Genomic DNA, 19,238 nt, shown 5'->3' with positions numbered 1-19,238 from the left:
GATAGGTGATCTGCTACCTTGTTCTCCACTCCATTCTTGTCTCTGATTTCAATATTGAATTTCTGCAGCAATAAGATCCATCTTATTAGTCTTGGTTTTGATTCTTGCTTGGCAAACAAATATTTAAGTGCTGTGTGATCTGTAAAAACAATCACTTTGGCACCAATGAGGTATGATCTAAACTTGTCAAATGTAAAAACTATTGCTAGTAACTCCTTTTCAGTAGTGGTATAATTTCTTTGAGTATCATTAAGGAATTTGCTAGAATATTATATCACATGGACTAAGTTGTCTTTCCTCTGTCCTAACACTGCCCCAACTGCAAAATTAGATGCATCACACATCAATTCAAACGGTAAATTCCAATCCGGTGGGGAAATGATAGGAGCAGAGGACAACCTCATTTTCGAATTTTCAAAGGGTAACATGCATGTTTCATCAAAGATAAATGGTGTATCAGATACAAGGAGATTGATTAAGGGCTTGGCTATCTTTGAAAAATCTTTAATAAACCTTCTGTAAAAACCAGCATGCCCCAAAAAGCTCCTAATTGCCCTGACATCACTGGGTGGAGGCAGTTTTTCAATAAGTTCTACTTTAGCTCTGTCAACCTCAATGCCTTGGTTAGAAACTTTGTGACCAAGGACTATTCCTCCTGTCACCATAAAGTGACATTTCTCCCAGTTCAAGACCAAATTGGTCTCTTAGCATCTTTTCAATACCAAGGCGAGGTGATGTAGGAAACTAGGGAAGGAATCTCCGAATACCGAGAAATCATCCATAAAAACTTCAATGAATTTTTCTATCATATCTGAAAAGATAGAAAGCATGCAGCGTTGGAAAGTCGCAGGTGCATTACATAGCCCAAATGGCATGTGCCTGTAGGCAAACACTCCATATGGGCAAGTGAATGAGGTTTTCTCTTGATCTCTGGGATCAACCACTATTTGGTTATATCCTGAATAACCGTCGAAAAAACAATAATATGCGTGCCCTGCAAGTCTTTCCAACATCTAATCCATGAATGGAAGGGGGAACTGATCTTTTCGTGTAACCTCGTTGAGCTTCCTATAGTCTATGCACATCCGCCATCCTGTGACTGTCCTTGTAAGAATTAGTTCGTTCTTCTCATTGGGAACCATGGTAATTCCTCCCTTTTTTGGGACGACATGCACGGGGCTAACCCAGGGGCTGTCTGAGATTGGGTAAATTACCCCCTTGCCATAACTTCATAACTTCCTTCTGTACCACTTCCTTCATAATTGGGTTCAGCCTTCTTTGGGATTGAATGGATGGTTTGGCATCATCTTCCAGCAGTATCTTGTGCATGCATATGGCCGAACTTATCCCCTTCAGGTCAGCAAGTGTCCAACCAATGACATCCTTGTGCTGTCGCAGTACTTTGATCAGTTCATCCTCTTGATCTTTGCTGAGGCATGAGCTTATGATCACTGGGTAATTTTCATTTTCTTGTAAGTATGCATATTTGAGAGTGGGTGGCAGTGCTTTGAGTTCAAGTTTAGGTGCTTCTGACTTTTCGTTCTCTTCCTTTGGTGCACCTGGTATGCCAATTTCTGTTGTTGCAACCTCTTCACTTGATGTGCACTCTTCTTCTATTATTCTTTCGGGTTCTTCAGACTCTTCTTCTTCAAAACTCTCCTGCACCTCCTCTTCAAGTGAGTCCAACCTCATACATTCCCCCATTTGTTCTTGTGGGTAACTCATGGCCTTGAACACATTGATTATCATCTTTTCATTGTGTAATCTCAGGGTGAGATCACCTTTTTGGACATCAATGACAGCTCCAGCAGTGGCCAAGAACGGCCTTCCCAAGATAATAGAGGTCTTGGCTTCCTCCTGCATGTCCAGCACTACGAAGTCTGCCGGGAATATGAAGTTTCCCACTTTCACCAGCAAATCCTCTACTACGCCATGAGGGAACTTGAACGATCTGTCTGCCAACTGTAAGGCCATCTTTGTTGGTTTATCCTCCTCTATCTTCATCTTTCTCATCATAGCTACTGACATTAAGTTGATGCTGGCTCCTAAGTCACAAAGAGCTTTCTCCACTGTGATTTCCCCTATAATGCAAGGGATCTGAAAACTCCCAGGATCCTTCAATTTCTGGGGCAATTTGTGCTGAATGATGGCACTACATTCTTCGGTTAGTATCACAGTCTCGTTGTTCTTCCAGCTTCTCTTCTTAGTCATAAGCTCCTTCAAGAACTTGGCGTAGAGTGGCATTTGTTCTATTGCTTCAGCAAAGGGTATGTTGATTTGCAGTTTCTTAAAGATTTCCAAAAATCTCGAAAACTGATTGTCATCTCCCTTCTTCTTTAATTGCTGAGGGTATGGGACTCTTAGGATGTCTGGCTTCAGCACTCCTTCTCCTTTTTGTGAACTCAAAGTCGAAACTTGAGCTTCGTCCTGCTCTTCTTCCTCTTTATTTGAGTCCTCTTCTTGTGGTTTCTGGGGGGTTTCCTTCAGTTCCTTCCCACTCCGAAGGGTGATAGCCTGACACTCCTCCCTTTTGGTTGAGTTAGTATTACTGCGAAGGTTATGGCTAGGAATTTGCTTGAATAAGTAGCCAATTTGTGTCTCAAGTTTCTTGATGGCAGCATCCTGATACTGCATATTGGAGATCACTTCTTCTCTGAACGCTTTACTGTCTTGAATCTCTTTGCCTATGCTTTCAAGTAGATTCTCAATCCTTGAGAGTCTGTCATCAAATGATTGTAGATCGTGATTAGGCGTGGAAGGATGAGGTAAGTTATTTTGGTTTTGATGTGGATGTGGAGAGGTGTTGTTATTGGGGTGTTGATATGGTCTAGATGTGAAGTGTTGGTGGCTTGCATTGTTGGGATTTGGGCATCTTTGATCAAGGCTTTGGTCTTGTTGATTTCTCCACCCAAAGTTTGGGTGATTTCTCCATCCAGGGTTGTAGGTCTTGGAATATGGATCATGGTTTTGCCTAGGTGAATTCCCAATGTAGTTGGCTTGCTCCTGACTTCCCTCAGCTTCTTCATTCACTCCTTCTTGGGTTGTTGATGAAGTGGAGATTGCTGCTACTTGGTTCCTCTCCATCTTCTTGGTGAGGTCAGCCAGTTGCTCGGTAATGAGCTTGTTTTGGGCCAGCAGAGCATCTACATTGTTTAGCTCCATTACTCCTCTTGTGTTCCCTCTTTCGGAAGCATAGAAGTAGTCATTCTCTGCTACAGTTTCAATGAAATCTATGGCCTCCTCAATGGTCTTCTTCTTGTTCAAAGATCCTCCGGATGAATGGTCTACGGCCTTCTTTGACTCATAAGAGAGCCCTTCATAGAAAATGTGCAGCTGCACCCATTCATTGAACATGTCAGGTGGACACCTCCTTGTTAGGTCTTTAAACCTCTCCCATGCTTCATATAGAGTCTCACCATCTTGTTGCCTGAAAGTTTGGACCTCAGCTCTCAGCCTATTGATTCGTTGAGGAGGGTAAAATCTTGCTAAGAATTTGTTCACCACATCTTCCCAAGTTGTCAAGCTCTCCTTTAGGAAAGACTCCAGCCACTTGGCTGCCTTATCCTTGAGTGAGAATGGAAATAAGAGCAATCTATAGGCGTCAGGATGAACACCATTAGACTTCACTGTGTCACATATTCTCAGGAAGGTGGTTAGATGTTGATTGGGGTCTTCTTGGACACTTCCTCCGAATAAACAGTTGTTCTGAACAAGGGTGATGAGCTGTGGTTTTAGTTCAAAATTGTTGGCATAGATGGTTGGCTTTTGAATGCTACTTCCACAGTTTCCTAGGTTTGGATTGATGTAATAGCCTAAAACTCTTCTATCCTCCCCAGCATGATTTGCTCGTCCTCTTCCGCCATGGTTATGAGCTTCTTCTTCACGATGGTTTTCCATGTTTTCTTCCATGTTTGGTTCAAAGTATTCCTCAAAGTGTTCCTCCTCTTCTTCAGTACCAACTACACGTTTTTCTCTTGCCTCCCTCCTTAGTCTAAGGAAGGTTCTCTCAGGTTCAGAATCAAAGGAAGTTGAAGCCCCGCTTCTTCTCCCTGTCATACAACCAACAAGTACAAGCAAAGAGAATAGGTGCAGAAAGTATATCTGTCAGAATTACTGTTAGTGTGAGTGATGCAATATATCAAATAGTTAGTGGGTTAGGGAAATGAATGGTACATAACAAAGAAAAAGTAGGCGAAGGAAAAAAAATTAACTAAAGCAGAAAGTAAATGACTCAAACAGAAAATTAAATCAAACAAAAATAAAATGCACAATCTAGTTATCCTCCAATTTAATCATTGTTGATGCACAATCAATCCCCGGCAACGGCGCCATAAACTTGATGCACGGAAAATTTATCTCATAACAAATTTCCTTCGGCAAGTGTACCGAATTTGTCGTCAAGTAAAAACTCACAATAGAGTGAGGTCGAATCCCACAGGGATTGATTGATCAAGCAACTTTAATTAGAGGAATGTTCTAGTTGAGCAAATCAGAATTTGAGTTGAGAATTTGCAGAAAATTAAATGGCGCGAAAGTAAATAATAGAAAAGTAAATGCTAGAAATAAGAGTTGAATGTAGATGACGGAAATTAAATTGCAGAATCTTAAATGAGAATGGAGAAATTGCTTATAAAAGTAAATGACAGAAATTAAAGAGAATGGGTAAGATCAGAAATGGGGGGTTCATTGGGCTCAGGAGATGTTGCATTCTCCGGATCAATTTCATTTTCATCTCTTCCTCAATCAATGCACTCATTGATCTCCTTGGCAATCTTAAGTGATCAAATTACAATTTCTTGTAATTCAATCTCTCAAATCTTGATGAATAACCAATTTCTTGGTCAATTTCTCATGAGAAGAGATGAAGTATGGTCACTGATTATACCACATGCACTTTCCAAATCAAGTGTTGAGAGGATTATAGTCACATATCCATCCAAACCCAATTTGGTCCAGCATGAGAAAGCATTTCTAGCATGATCTCTTCATTCCTCTTTCAAGGTTCAGAAGAGATCCAAGTTTGAATAGCTTCTTTTCCAACATAACTATCCAATTGGATGAAGATCAAAAGCTTTCAAGTAAAATCAAGAGAAAAGATAGAAGAAGAATAATGAAAACTAGTATTGATCCATCAAATTACAACAGAGCTCCCTAACCCAATGAAAGGGGTTTAGTTGTTCATAGCTCTGGAAAATGAAAACAAAGATGGAGAATACATGATGAAACTAGAAATGCAGAGAAAGTAAAATACAGAGAGTAGTTCTATGCCAAGAGGCTCCCTATAATTTCCAACTCCCAATTTAATTCAAAGCTACTCCTATATATACTACTCTTCTGTTCTTCTAGTTGGCTCTTCAAGTCTTGGGTCTGGGCCTTTGGATCTTGAGTTTGAAGCAGTTCTCTTCTTCATTGGGCTTGGCTTTACTTGCAGAGAGAAAGTGTGAAGTGGGCAGAGACTTTAGCTCAGGACGTTAGTGGTGTTAACGTTCAGTGAAAATATGGGTTCGAGAACGTTAGTAAAAATCACCTTTTTCACTAACGTTCCTCACCCAAGTAAGAGCCACGTTAACTTCAACGTTAGTGGCACAAACATTGCCACTAACGTTGCCTCTATGCCCTTCGCACACGTTACTGGGACATACCTTTCCTAGTAACATTGAGAAGTCTCCCCCTTCCTTACGTTAGAGTCCACGTTAACTTAGTTAACGTGGCTCTTTTAATGTAGGCTTACCAACCTTCGAGAACGTTAGTGACACTTACCATTGTCACTAACATTCCAATATGCCCCTATTTCTCACGTTAAAGTCCACGTTAACTAGGTTAACGTGGCTTCTAACGTGGCAATGCTAGCCATCTACAACGTTAGTGACAAAGTTGAGCATCACTAACGTTGGCTCATCATTCCCTTATCCACGTTAGCTTCCATGTTAACTAAGTTAACGTGGCTCATAATGGCTTGTGTGGGCTAATTCCAACGTTAGTGACAATGTTGGGTGTCACTAACGTTGGCGATCACCTCCCTTCTTCACGTTAACTTCCACATTAACTAAGTTAACGTGGGAGTTAACGTGGCTTATTGGGGCTTGTGTGGGTTCCTTCCAACATTAGTGACAATGTTTGGTGTCACTAACGTTGTCGACCACTTTCTCCTCACGTTAGCTTCCACGTTAACCTAGTTAACGTGGAAGCTAACGTGGGTTATTGTAACTTGGCCAACGTTAGTGACAAAGTTGAATGTCACTAACGTTGGCTTTCCCTTTACTTCTTAACGTTAGAGGCCACGTTAACTAAGTTAACGTGGCAACTAACGTGGCCACTTATGAGCTTGGTCCAATGTTAGTGATAATGTTAAGTGTCACTAACGTTGGCTCCATTTTCTTTCTTCCACGTTAGAGTTCACGTTAACTTAGTTAACGTGACTCTTAACGTGGGCAATGATGGCTTCGAGAGCGTTATTGGCAATTATTTTTCTAATTAACTTTGCAAGTTACTCCCATTCCACGTTAGTGTTAACGTTAGTGTAACTAACGTAGCCACTAATGTGGTTCTTCTTTGCTTCCTTTGTCTTGAAATCAAGCAATAAAGTGCATCAAAGTTCTAGTCCAAGTCATGGTAAATGCAACATCCAATTTGTCATTAAATTCATGCAAAATCCTCATGAAATCATGTAAAGTGCACAATGTATGCTTGAATCAAGATGTAAGTGAATATCTACCCAAAACTAGCTTATTTCCTAAGGAAATGCATGAAACTACCCTAAAAACAGTAAAGAAAAGGTCAGTGAAACTGGCGAAAATGCCCTGGCATCAGGGAGTGTCCAAGAAGACCCCAATCAACATCTAACCACCTTCCTGAGAATATGTGACACAGTAAAGTCTAATGGTGTTCATCCTGACGCCTATAGGCTGCTCTTATTCCCATTCTCACTCAAGGATAAGGCAGCCAAGTGGCTAGAGTCTTTCCCGAAGGAAAGTTTGACAACTTGGAAAGATGTGGTGAACAAATTCTTAGCACGATTCTACCCCCTCAACGAATCAATAGGCTGAGAGCTAAGGTCCAAACTTTCAGGCAACAAGATGGTGAGACTCTTTATGAAGCATGGGAGAGGTTTAAGGACTTGACAAGGAGGTGTCTACCTGACATGTTCAAGGAATGGGTGCAGCTACACATTTTCTATGAAGGCCTGTCATATGAATCAAAGAAGGCTGTAGACCATTCATCAGGAGGATCTTTGAACAAGAAGAAGACTATTGAGGAAGCCATAGATGTCATTGAAACAGTAGCAGAGAATGACTATTTCTATGCTTCTGAAAGAGGCAACACTAGAGGAGTAATGGAGCTAAACAATGTAGATGCTCTGCTGGCCCAAAACAAGCTCATTACCCAGCAGCTAGCTGACCTCACCAAGAAGATAGAGAGGAACCAAGTAGTAGCAATCACCACTTCATCAACAACCCAAGAAGGAGTGAATGAAGAAGCAGAGTGTAGTCAGGAGCAAGCCAACTAAATTGGGAATTCACCTAGGCAAAACCATGATCCATACTCTACGACCTATAACCCTGGATAGAGGAATCACCCAAACTTTGGGTGGGGAAATCAACAAGACCAAGGCATATATCAAAGACGTTCAAATCCCAACAACAATGCAGCCCACCAACATTTCACATCTAGACCATATCAGCATCCACATAACCAACCCTCTCAACACCTTTACCAAGGCCAAAATAACCCTCCTCATCCTTCCACCTCTAATCCCAATCTACCATCATTTGATGACAGACTCTCAAGGATTGAGAATCTACTTGAAGGCATAGGCAAAGAGATTCAAGACAACAAGGCATTCATGGAGGAAGTGCGAGCCAATTTCAAGAACCAGGGAGACACAATCAAGAGGTTGGAATCCCAAGTGGGGTATCTCTCTGAGCAGATTCCCAAACCTACAGATGGATTCCCAAGTGACACAGAGAAGAATCTGAGAGTTGAAACAAAGAAAGTAAGATGGTAAGATTTTAAGATGGTCACTATAAGTGATAAGGAGACTGAGGACAAGCCAAACAAGTCAGCAGAACAACCTGGAGACACCTCAACAGAGAAGGAGGAAAAAGATCACCAAGAACCAGAAATCTCACAACAGGAGCTGCTGAAACTTTATGCACCCTTTCCCCAACTACTCAAGGGTGCTGTTGAGAAGAGAATATACTCAAGATTTCTTGACTTGTTTGCATCTCTGCATGTCAACATACCATTCATCAAGACCATCCAACAAATGCCTGCATACATCAAATACATGAAGGAACTGCTCCCTAGGAAAAGCTCACTCAAAGGAGGCCAAACTATAGTAATGAACAAGGAGTGCAGCGCCCTCATTCAACCAGAGTTGCCTACAAGAAGAAAGGACCCAAGGAGTTTTCACATCCCCTGTGCCACGGATATGCATATAAGGACGCACAGTTAGTTAGTTAGTTGGTGTTCAGGAATAAACAACCTAATCTTTTTTCTTTACTATACTAGCCGTAAAGTTTAATTTTTATGATATTGAATTTTCTTATTTTATTTTTATAGGGAAAAGGAGAGGAGCATTGAAGGGGATTGATTGGACAATGAAATGAGGAAGGTTCGGCCACTTCATGAAGAGGGACTACACACTTGTTCTCAAAAGGGAACGCATTGGAAAATGTTGCCATGCAACATGGAAAAGAATGGGACCCTTGAAGACCGAGCAATCCCCATCATAAAGTGATGATCCTTGTCCTTTCTCCATGCACAACCCCAACCGTCCATCAAGCAACCATTCCATCAATCCACACCCTCCACTCACTCATAATCTCCCTATATAAATGAGTCCTAGTACATACTTACCCCTCACATTCAAATTCCCACTCTCCACACTTCACACTTTCGGCATCCAAAACCCCTTCATCACACCTCGTCTTAACCAACCAAATTCCTCATCTATCCTTACCTTCCAATCCCCTCACACAGCAACTCAAATTCATGGCATCATCAAGCTCCAAGAGGCAAAAGAGGAAGGAACCAATGGAGAACATTCCTTTCGATGAGAAGAGATTCAAAACTGCCTTCCATGAACAAGAATTTGAAAGGATCAAGATCAAGAAGATATTGCCTGAGTTAACCTTCCAAATCAATGAAGACGAGTGCCCACAGATTCGGGAGAAAATTGAACAAAGAGGGTGGCAAAGGCTCACTAATCCAGAGGGGAAGATCAATGCAAACCTCATCAAAGAGTTCTACGCAAATGTGGTTAGAGAAGACAAAACCAGGGCCCCAACCTTCAAAAGTTATGTAAGAGGAAAGGAGGTAGGCTTCAACCCAAATGCTATAACAAGAACTCTTCACTTGAAATCACCATATTTTGATGAGACCAGTTATCATGCAAGGATAAGTTAGAGCCCTGACAATGATGAGCTCACAGAAATCGTGACTGACATCTGTGTTATAGCAGCTGATTGGGAGAGGTATGCAGATGGAAGACCCTGGTTCATCAAGAGGGGAGACCTTAGCCCGGAAGCCAAAGGGTGGTTTGAACTCGTAAGGAGGTCCATCCTCCCAGCTGCAAATAATTTAGAGGTCAATATTAATCGAGCGACTATGGTACATTGCCTAGTACAGGGTGGAGAAATCAATGTGCGTGAACTCATAGCTGAGGGATTTAAGAGTCAGCTGAGAAGGCTGATTCGGGTGCCAGGCTTTGGTACCCCAGCACTATTCTCAGACTATGTACAAAGGCTAAGGTGGTCTTCGAGGATAGCAATCTAGACTGGGTGAATTTTGGGAGGCTAGTTACAATCCAGCGTCTTGTCTATACTACACCTGCTTAGCAACAAAGAAGGCCACAAATAGGGAAGCTAAAAGCGAAAGAAGGAGCTCACCAAGAGGAGCCTCATCAAGAAGAATATCAACAAGAAGAGCATCATGACCCAGCCAACTTGAACATGAATTACCTTCTAAGGGCCATTGAAGATCTGGGGATGAGACATATGGAAGGACAAGAGCAAATACTAAACCTTCAGTCCAACTGGATGAGCCAACAAGAAGATTGGCAGAAACAATAAATGGAGCAGCAACAGGAACAATACTCCCAGCTCACTCAAGCCATCCACCAAGTTACTGAGAGGCAAGAACATCAAGATAAGCATTTCCAGGAACTCAATCAGTGGCAAATAGCTCAGATGAAAGCATTCAATGAGTTCACTATACTTAACGAAGGACGGCAACTACATAGGGAGGAGTTCAACGTAAACACTCAAGCCAAGTTGAACTACATGTCTAGTAATATGCATCATCTACACTATGCCATCCCTACATATGATGAGGTCCAAAAAGATTTTGTAGAACAAGAAGAGAGGAAGGTGAAACAGCAGAAGGAAACACTCAAGAAGAAGATGGAATATGGTGGTTTCTGGAAGAAGCTGATTGGAAAAAGCAAAGGGAGTGGGAGTATGAGTAATCAAGAGGGACACAAGGAGGACAAGCAAGGAGGAGAGCATGGGCAACCACATGAGTAAAAGGTGGTGGAGTTCCTTCTTTGGTTCATCCCTTTCTATGTTTTAAATAAGGAAGATCTTGTATGAAATAGAACATGCTTCCATGATAGTTTGAACCTTTTAAATGCTGTCTTTTAAGTTCTTGGTTGAATAAGTCTATGATTGCTAGCCTTTATGTCACTACATCCTTACTTTTCTCACTTGTATGCTTGTCCCTTTGAATCAAATAAAAAGAGAATGAGTGTTTTGCAAAAAACCAGAGTGGAATTCATACTATGGAGTAAGTTCCTTAGTTTGTAGTGCGGTCATAAGTTAGCTAAGTTGGTTCAACCACAAGGTGGGAAGACAACTATCTGTCATGAATACTATGCTTTGAACACACCCCATGAGACTAACTAAATAACAAGATCCTAATAAGAAAAAGGGGAAAAGAAAAATGAAAGTGGAAAAAAAATGAATAAAAGAAAAAGAGTAAGCAATAAGGCTAGGCACCAATGGTTTTAATTTTGAGGCATGTGTCTGTGGTATTCCTGTGTGAGGGATTTACTTGGATGAATAAGCTCTTAGGGGTGCCTTATCACTTGGTAACTTGGGTTAACTAACTCGGGATTATCAGCTGAAAGTCCACTATCAAGAGTAACCCTCACTACAGAGCATTTAGTAACCCAAAGAGGTGCTAGACACCAAGGTCTCAAGAAAAGAAAATAAATAAACCATATGCCTGTGGTGTGTATGTATGGGGGAGAGACTTGAGGAAGTAAGTCCTTAGGGGTGCTTCAACACCTAGCACCTTGAACCAACTGGTTCGGGAGTATTGGCTGAAAGCTTATTCTATAGAGTTGCCCCCTTACAGAACACTTAGCTTAAGAACACAAATAAGCCCTGAAATGACAACAAAAGGATCAATGAATAAAGGTCTCATGGGATGCAGTCACAGTGAGTATTCTAGGACATGATAAAGGTCTGAAAGCCAGGAATGAACCTAAGTTACTATGCATGAAACCACCATAAAACCAGGGACATGACCTCCACAAGAATGACTCATTTCTCTTGGCATTCCATTCATCATTCTCTTGTTCCAGTACTTGCTTAGGGACAAGCAAGCTTTAAGTTTGGTGTTGTGATGCCAGGGCATTTTGGCCAGTTTTACTGACCTTTTCTTTACTGTTTTTAAGGAAGTTTCATGCATTTCCTTGGAAAATAAGCTAGTTTTGGGTAGATATTCACTTACATCTTGATTCAAGCATTCATTGTGCACTTTACATGATTTCATGAGGATTTTGCATGAAATTAATGACAAATTGGATGTTGCATTTCCCATGACTTGGACTAGAACTTTGATGCACTTTATTGCTTGATTTCAGGACAAAGGAAGCAAGGAAGAACCACGTTAGCAGCCACGTTAGTCTCACTAACATGACTTCTAACGTAGGAATGGGAGCTAGCTTGCAAAGTTAATGAGAAAAGTAATCGCCAATAACATCCTCAAAGCCATCATAGCCCACGTTAAGAGTCACGTTAACTAAGTTAACGTGAACTCTAATGTGGAGGAAAGAAAATGGAGCCAACATTAGTGACACTTACCTTTGTCACTAACGTTGGGCCAAGCTCATAAGTGGCCACGTTAACTTAGTTAACGTGGCTTCTAACGTTAAGAAGCAAAAGAGAAGCCAACGTTAGTGACATTTAACTTTGTCACTAACGTTGGCCAAGCCTCCACAAGCCACGTTAACTTCCACGTTAACTTAGTTAACGTGATCGCCAACGTGGAGAAAGTATATGATCGCCAACGTTAGTGACACCTAACTTTGTCACTAACGTTGGAATGAACCACACAAGCCATAATGAGCCACGTTAACTCCCACGTTAACTTAGTTAACGTGGTTAACGTGGAAGCTAACGTGAAGAAGAGAGATGATGAGCCAACATTAGTGACATTCACCTTTGTAACTAACATTGGAGATGGCTAGCATTGCTACGTTAGAGGCTACGTTAACCTAGTTAATGTGGACTCTAACATGGGAGATAGGGGCACATTGGAACGTTAGTGATAAAGGTAAGTTTCACTAACGTTCTCGAAGGTTGGCAAGTTAACGTTAAGAGCCATGTTAACTAAGTTAACGTGGACTCTAACATAAGAAAGGGGGAGGCTTCTCAACGGTATTGGGAAAGGTAAGTCCCAATAACGTGTGCGAAGGACCAAGAGGCAACGTTAGTGGCAACGTTTGTGCCACTAACGTTGAGGTTAACATGGCTCTAACTTGGGTCAGGAACATTAGTGAAAAAGGTGATTGTCACTAACTGTTCATACCCGGGGTCGAGCTGTCCGAACCGGGATGTTCAGTAGCGAAGCAACCGACCTGTTCAGGTCAAGCAGACCGACTTCTTTACGAAGAAGTCGGTCAAATCGACAACAAAGCCCAATAAAAGGGCCCAAATAGAGGAACACGACCCAGAATCCAAAGGCAATCCCAGCCTATAGTGATAAATCCCACCCTTGAAGATAAGCTGACTTCACCCAAGATAAGATAAGATAAGATAACTAACTTACCTTACCAGAAAGGTCAGCCCACGCTACTATAAATACACTGGAGCACCCAGGTATAACTCATACTCTGATTCTACATAAAAACCTGCTTAATACCCGTGCTAATTTAAGCATCGGAGTCTCTTGCAGGTACCCCCCACCCTCCGGTGGCCAAGGATCAGCAGTGCAGCAAGTCCAACGAGTCGGACCCAACAGCTCCGGCCGTCATCAGCCCGCCGGGCACGTCATCTCCGACCAGTACAGAAGATCTCATCCGAGATCGACCTCCAGTTTCAGGTAACCCTCGGAACATTGGTGCCGTTGCCGGGGAACCTGGAAGTCATCCCAAAACCATGGTGGACGGCGATGACAACGACCACGATTCAGATCTGGAGAACAGAACGCCACACAAGAATGCGGACACTACACTAAAGGATACCCCGGAATCCAACGGAGACAAAAACTCACCAAATTCGGGAGCTATGGAAGCACTCCAAGATCGTTTGAAGCAGCTAGAGAAAGAAACCCCAGCAACAACGAGAGATCGGAAAAGATCTACAAAGAGAAGTACGGCGACGTCAAGAACTAGAAGAAAAACTACAGCAATTAGAAGCCGACCTCAAAACAAAAGCTCCTCGGACCACTCCTGAAGAAAAACCACGCAAAGAACAGGACCCATTCACCAGGGAAATCATGAAGACCAAAATTCCAAAGGACTTCAAGCTTCCGGATATGGTTTTGTACGATGGGACTACAGATCCCAACCATCATCTTAGCAATTTCAGAAGCAGGATGTACCTTACCGATGCCTCGGATGCCGTTCGTTGCAAAGCCTTTCCAACAACTCTCACAAAAACGGCAATCAGATGGTTCGATAACTTACTTCCGAGGTCCATCTCAAACTTCGACGATCTGGCCAAAAAGTTCTTGGCCAGATTCTCCATCCAGAAGGATAAGGCCAAGCACGCACCCAGCTTACTAGGGATCAAGCAAGGATATCGGGAAAGCCTCCGCAACTACATGGAAAGATTCAACAAAACATGCATGGACATACAAAGTTTACCAACAGAGGCCGCCATCATGGAGCTTATCAACGGCTTACGAGAAGGACCTTTCAGCCAGTCCATATCAAAAAAGTATCCCACCTCCTTAGACGAAGTACAGGAGCGAGCAGAAAAATACATCAACATGGAAGAGAATGCTCGGTTGGGAGAAACCTCAAAATCTGGAGCCTCCTACCGAGACAGAGACAAGGACTCCAAAAGGAAAGAAGATCGACAGGGTGAGAAAATCAAAAAGTACCACAACTACACCCCTCTCAAAGTATCCCTGGTCGACATATACAAAAAAGTTTGCCATACTGAGAAAATCCTCCCAGCGCGACCACTCAAAGGCAAAAGGGGAGGAGGAAATCGGAAGGAGTATTGTGACTACCATCGAATTCGGGGACACTCTACCAACAAATGTTTCGATCTGAAAAACATCCTAGAAAAATTAGTAAGAGAAGGAAAATTAGATCGATTTCTGGCCACCCAGGATGATGACCAAAGAAAAAGATGGAGAGACGAAGATGATGGACGAACTGAACGGTCACCTCGGACACCAGAAAGACACGTCCACATGATACATGGCGGATTTGCAGGAGGCAGGATCTCCAAATCATCCCGAAAGAGATACCTTAAAGAAGTATACCACGTTCAGGGAAAGGAGGACGCACCCGACATCCCGGCGATAACATTCACTAAAGAAGACGCATCTGGCATCATCCCGGGACACGATGACCCCATGGTCATCACAATTATACTGGCAAACACCAATTTACACCGCACATTAGTAGACCAAGGGAGTTCTGCTGACATCTTATTCAAAACAGCCTTCGACAAACTCGGCTTAGACGAAAGGGAACTAAGGGCATACCCGAACAATCTGTTTGGACTAGGAGACACTCCGATACAACCGTTGGGATACGTATCGCTACACACTACTTTTGGAAAGGGGAACCAATCTAGGACCCTCAAAATAGACTACATTGTGGTCGACGTAAGTTCAGCCTACAATGCTCTCATAGGACGGACAACACTCAATCAACTCGGAGCAATGGTCTCAACTCCACATTTATGCATGAAATTCCCAACTACAGAGGGGATAGCCACGGTAAAAGCAGATCAAAAGATGGCACGTCGCTGCTGTAACGAGAGCTTAAACCTCAAAGGCAGAGGAGAAGAGTTTCATACAATTGAGCTTGGTGGAGCTCAGTGTCGAGAAGAAATCCGTCCGCGCCCAGAAGGCGAGATAGAGAAGGTCTAGATTAGAGACACCTCGGATAAAACGACTAATATCGGCACGGTCCTAAGAGGAGACTCAAAAGAATCACTGATACAATTCTTGCGAGATAATGTCGACCTCTTCGCATGGAAAGCCGCAGACATGCCAGGAATAGACCCTAAGTTAATGTGCCACAAGTTAGCGGTCTATCCAGGATCTCGGCCAGTGCAGCAGAAACGAAAAAAACTCGGACCAGAACGATCCCGAGTTGTGGAAGAACAAGTACAAGCGTTATTGGAGGCAGGATTCATAAGAGAAGTCAAATATCCACTATGGCTAGCCAACGTCGTTTTGGTGAAAAAGTCAAACGGAAAGTGGCGCATGTGTACCGATTACACCGATCTCAACAAAGCCTGCCCAAAAGATCCATATCCACTCCTAAGTATTGACGCTCTGGTAGATGCTACCTCTGGATATAGGTACCTCTCGTTTATGGACGCCTATTCGGGATACAACCAAATCCCCATGTATCCACCAAATCAAGAAAAAACATCGTTCTTAACACCAAAGGCGAACTACTGCTACATCGTGATGCCTTTCGGTCTTAAGAACGCGGGAGCTACTTATCAAAGGCTAATGAATAAAGTCTTCTCAGATCACATTGGGAAAATCATGGAAGTCTATGTGGACGACATGTTGATAAAAACACAGAACGAAAATACATTATTGTCCGACCTGTCCCAAGTATTCAACACTATAAGGAAGCATGACATGTGACTCAACCCCGCAAAATGCACCTTCACAGTTGAAGCAGGCAAATTCTTGGGTTTCATGCTCACGCAAAGGGGAATTGAAGCGAATCCAGACAAATGTCATGCTATACTCAACATGAAGAGCCCAACCTGTGTCAAAGAGGTACAGCAACTCAACGGGAGACTGGCCGCCCTATCCCAATTTTTAGCAGGAGCTGCGATAAGATCTCTCCCCTTCTATGCTACTTTAAGAAAGGGAAAACAGTTCGAATGGACGACAGAATGCGAACAAGCTTTCCAAGACTTCAAGGAGTTCTTAGGACGGCCACCTATCCTATCTCGACCACAAGAAGGAGAACCACTTATATTATATCTCGCAGTAGGAAGCCGGGCGATAGCCTCAGCACTAGTCAGAGAAGACGAAAATGGGCAACAACCCGTCTACTTCATTAGCAAAGTACTATAGGGATCCGAGCTGAAATACCAGAAAATAGAAAAATTTGCCTATACTCTCATCCTAACATCTCGACGACTCCGCCCGTATTTTCAGGCTCATACCATTAAGGTTAGAACTAACCAGCCCATAAAAGGAATACTGCAAAAAACAGATTTAGCAGGCAGAATTCTACAATGGGCAGTCGAGTTATCGGAGTTCGACCTCCAATATGAAGCTCGGACGGCCATCAAGTCACAGTATCTGGCCGACTTCATCGCAGAATTCACAGATACCCCAGAAGCTCCCGCAGAATGGAATCTCTACGTGGACGGTTCCTCAAATAAAACTAGAAGTGGCGCAGGCGTGATAATAGAAAGCAACCAAGGAACCCAAGTTGAGCTTTCCCTCAAGTTCGGGTTCCCGGCCTCCAACAACCAAGTGGAATATGAAGCACTATTAGCTGGTTTGAAGCTGGCTAAAGAGGTCGGAGCTCAAAAACTCAACATTTACAGTGATTCACAAGTGATCACATCACAAATAACAGGGAGATACCAAGCCAAAGACCCCACCATGAAAAAATATTTAGACAAAACCAAGGAACTACTCGGACAAGTCGGGGAATACAAGATCTGCCACATACCCCGCGAACAAAATGCCCGAGCTGATGCACTCTCAAAACTAGCCAGCACCAAACCAGGGGGCAACAGTAGAAGCCCCATCCAGGAAATGTTGCAAAACCCGTCAATCTCGGAAGAAGAACAAGTCCTGGCCATAACAAGTCAGGACCAAGGATGGACGACCCCCATAATCAAATACCTCAAAGAAGAAACACTCCCCGCAGAAGAAAAGGAGGCAAAAAAGTTAAAAAGGGAGGCACAGTACTACACCATCATAAACAACATCCTGTACAAAAGAGGAATCTCAATACCTTTACTAAAATGCATGCCGACCTCCAACACAAAGGAAGTGCTAGAAGAAATATATAGCGGCATTTGTGGCAATCATCTCGGAGCACGAGCTCTCGCCAAAAAAGTACTCCGGGCAGGATTTTATTGGCCAACTCTACAGAAAGAAGCCACAGAATTTGTAAAGACATGTCCACCATGTCAAAAACATGTCAATTTTCACATCGCTCCGCCAGAAGAGCTCATCAGCGTGAGTTCACCTTGGCCATTTGCAAAATGGGGACTCGATCTTCTCGGCCCCTTCCCACAGGGATCAGGACAAGTTAAATTTCTCATAGTGGGAGTAGATTACTTTACAAAGTGGATTGAGGCAGAGCCCCTAGCCAATGCCACCGCTCAAAGGAGTCGAAAATTCTTATATAGAAACATTGTCACGAGATTCGGGATTCCATATTCGATAACTACAGACAATGGCACTCAATTCACGGATGCAGGTTTCAGAAAACTAGTAGTCGACTTGAATATAAAGCACCAGTACACCTCAGTTGAGCATCCACAAGCCAATGGACAGGCCGAGGCGGCTAACAAAGTCATATTAGCTGGGCTAAAACGGAGATTACAAAATGCAAAAGGAGCCTGGGCAGAAGAGCTTCCACAGGTCCTATGGGCATATCGAACAACTCCACATTCCACCACAAAGGAATCCCCCTTCCGATTAGCATACGGAATAGAGGCGATGATTCCAATAGAGATTGAGGAAGGGTCGCCTAGAGTAGTTCACTACAATGAGGAAGCAAACTTCCAACTTCAGAGAGAAGAGCTCGACTTGTTACCCGAAATCCAAGAAAGAGCTCGAATCAGGGAAGAAGCTCTAAAACGCCGAATGGCTTCCAGGTATAATCAAAGGGTAGTATCGGGAAATTTCATAGAAAATGATCTCATCCTAATCCGAAATGATATCGGAACAACTCGACCAGGAGAGGGAAAGCTGGCAGCAAACTGGAAAGGACCCTACCGAATTGTAGAAATACTTGGAAAGGGCTACTACAGACTGTCTGAACTCGATGGACGAGAGCTTCCCAGGTCATGGCACGCCTGCAACCTCAGAAGGTACTACATTTAGAAAAGATAAAAGATCTCATCATTAGATGCACTCTTTTTCCTGAAAAGGTTTTTTAATGAGGCACCAAGTTGAGACTCAGACAATCCCATATGTATATATTTGTACTTTTCCTTTAAATAAAATATATTTTAGATATTCTACAAAGATTTCAAGACGCATTAATCTGAAGCATTCATCGTCCGATTATAAAGTAACAGATCGGCAGAAAGTGAAAAACAATTTCACTGCACGATCACGATAAAGACAACCGTCCGATAAAGGTGAAAACACGATTCACCCAAAGGGCGATCTAGAGATGACAGCCACTTTTTACAAATCGGCAAAGATGAACATAGAATAATGTAAGAAGTTATCGAAAGTGATCCAAAAAAGGACATGACGAGGTCTTACGGATTGCTAAAATAATAACTTAAAGACTGGCCGACGTTGAGAAGTCGGACCAAGTCAACACAAGTTATAAGTAAACCCTGGAAAGAGGTCTGGCCAACCCTATTAAAGAGGATTACTTTAACTTAGAAGGGTTCGACACGACAAAGTCAGCCCAAAATGAGAAGTTATCAAAGTAGTCCCTGAAAAAAGATCTGACAAAGATCCAAGAAAGAGGACTACAAATAACTTAAAGGAGACCGATATAGCCAAGTCGGACTCCTACTACTTAAAAGTTATCAAAGTAGTCCCTGAAAGAGATCTGACAAAGATCCAAGAAAGAGGACTACAAATAACTT

At 42.7% G+C, this 19,238-nt stretch overlaps 2 non-coding genes across 2 annotated transcripts; one reads left to right on the top strand and one right to left on the bottom strand.

Annotated features, from left to right (window-relative positions):
• Positions 1–3,352: 3,352 nt before the first annotated feature.
• On the top strand, positions 3,353–3,456 carry LOC148580296 (small nucleolar RNA R71). Its single transcript, XR_015896190.1, has one exon. It is a non-coding gene; the product is annotated as a small nucleolar RNA R71 (small nucleolar RNA).
• Positions 3,457–7,039: 3,583 nt separating this feature from the next.
• LOC148580295 (small nucleolar RNA R71) lies at positions 7,040–7,143 on the bottom strand. The gene has a single exon (XR_015896926.1). It is a non-coding gene; the product is annotated as a small nucleolar RNA R71 (small nucleolar RNA).
• Between the last annotated feature and the right edge of the window lie 12,095 nt (positions 7,144–19,238).

The sequence above is a fragment of the Arachis ipaensis genome, chromosome B10 (genome assembly GCF_059453495.1).
Source record: "Arachis ipaensis isolate K30076 ecotype BB chromosome B10, ASM5945349v1, whole genome shotgun sequence".
Lineage (NCBI taxonomy): Eukaryota > Viridiplantae > Streptophyta > Magnoliopsida > Fabales > Fabaceae > Arachis > Arachis ipaensis.
Note: the sequence above shows the minus strand (reverse complement) of the source record. Positions and strands in the feature narration are given on the sequence as shown.